The sequence below is a fragment of the Marmota monax genome, unplaced genomic scaffold (assembly GCF_021218885.2).
Source record: "Marmota monax isolate L192 unplaced genomic scaffold, Marmota_monax_Labrador192_F-V1.1 WCK01_AAM20220418_F8-fsc01303, whole genome shotgun sequence".
NCBI classification, from domain to species: Eukaryota; Metazoa; Chordata; class Mammalia; order Rodentia; family Sciuridae; genus Marmota; species Marmota monax.
Window position 1 is genome coordinate 37925 of NW_026691965.1, and position 1853 is coordinate 39777.

A 1853-nucleotide genomic window follows, 5' to 3' on the forward strand; every position below is an offset into this window, starting at 1 on the left:
ATACGGTTAGGCTAAGTGTTAGGGTTAGTGTTAGTGTTAGGTTTGAGGTTATGTTTAGGGTTAGAATTAGTGAAAGGATTAGGATTGGGGTTAGATTTATTGTTATTGTTGAGTTTAGGGTTAGGGTTAGTGTTATGGTTGGAGTTAGTTTTAGGTTTAGGGTTAGGATTAGGGTCAGTGTTAGGGTTAGTGTGAGGGTTAGGGTTAGACTTAGGATTCATGTTAGAGCTAGGGTTATGTTTTGTATAAGGGTTAGTGTTAGGGTTAGGGTTAGTTTTAGGGCTGGGTTTACGGTTAGGTTTAGGGTTAGTGTTAGGGTTAGGTTAGTGTTAGGGTTATTTTTAAGGTTAATTTTAGTGTTAAGTTTAGGGTTAGGGCTAATGTTAGGTTTAGAATTAGTGTTCGTGTTAGGGTGATGGTTATGGTGAGTGTTATGTTTATGGTTAGAGTTAGGATGAGGGACAGGGTTAGGGTTAGGTTTAGTGTTAGTGTTTCTGTTAGGGTTAGCATTAGGATTTATTATACTCTCAGGATTAGGGATAGTTTTAGAGTTAGTTTTAGGGTTAGGGTTAGGTTTAGGGTGAGTGTTATGATTAGTGTTAGTATAAAGATTAGTGTTAGGGTTTGGGTTAAGATTAGTGACAGGGTTATGGTTAGGGCTAAGTTTAGTGTTAGGTTTAGGGTTAGTGTTACTGTTAGGGTTAGGGTTAGGATTACTGTTATTGTTAGTGTTAGGGTTATGGTTAGTGATAGTGTTAGGGATAGTTTTAGGTTTAGTGTTAAGGTGAGGTTTAAATTTAGATTTAGTGCTACAATAAGTGTTAGGATAAGGATTAGAATTAGGGTTAGGGTAAATATTAGGGTTAGGTTTAGGGTAAGTTTTAGAGTTAAGTATAGGGTTAGGTGCTCACTTTGGCAGCACATATACTAAAATTGGAATGATACAGAGAAGATTATCATGGCCCCTGTGCAAGGATGACATGCAAATTCATGAAGCGTTCCATATTTTTATAAAAGAAAGTCAAACAATAATTTTAGAAATGAAGGAAACTATAACCCAAATTAAAAACTCAATTGAGAGTATCACCAACAGAGTGGAGCAAGTAGAAGCCAGAACATCAGATAATGAAGACAAAATATATCATCTTGAAAAGAGTCTAGCCAACTCAGGAAGGCTGGTAAAAAATCACGAGAAAAACATCCAAGAGATATGGGATAATATAAAAAAATACAAACTTAAGAGTCATTGGGATAGAGGAAGGCATAGAGGTTCAAACCAAGGAAATGGACAACCTGTTAAATGAAATAATTATAGAAAACTTTCCAGACATAAAAAAGGAAATGGATGTACAAATTGTAGATGCATACAGGACACCGAGCATACAAAATCACAGTAGACCAACGCCAAGACACATTGTTATGAAGATATCCAACATACAGAACAAAGAGAAAATATTAAAAGCTTCAAGAGAAAAGAGGCAGATTACATTTAGGGGTAAACCAATAAGGTTTACAATGGATTCTTCATCACAGACACTGAAAGCGAGAAGATCCTGGAACAACATATTTCAAACTCTGAAAGACAATGGATGCCAACCAAGAATTTTGTACAGAGCAAAATTAAGCTTCAGGTATGACAACGAAATAAAAATCTTTCATGATAAACAAAAGTTAAAAAGAATTTGCAGCCAGAAAACCAGCATTGCAAAGCATCTTGAGCAAAACACTACATGAGGAAGATATGAAAAACAATAACCAAAACAACAGTGGGAAATACCTCAGTAAGCCAGAGAGCAGGGAGAAAGCTAATCATGGAGAAACAAACCAAATTTTACAAAAAAGATAAATAATCA

The 1853-nt window shown here is 35.5% G+C and overlaps 1 non-coding gene across 1 annotated transcript; it reads left to right on the forward strand.

Annotated features, from left to right (window-relative positions):
* The first annotated feature begins 903 nt into the window (after nt 1–903).
* On the forward strand, nt 904–1010 carry LOC124093841 (U6 spliceosomal RNA). Its single transcript, XR_006852052.1, has one exon. It is a non-coding gene; the product is annotated as a U6 spliceosomal RNA (small nuclear RNA).
* The last annotated feature ends 843 nt before the right edge of the window (nt 1011–1853 follow it).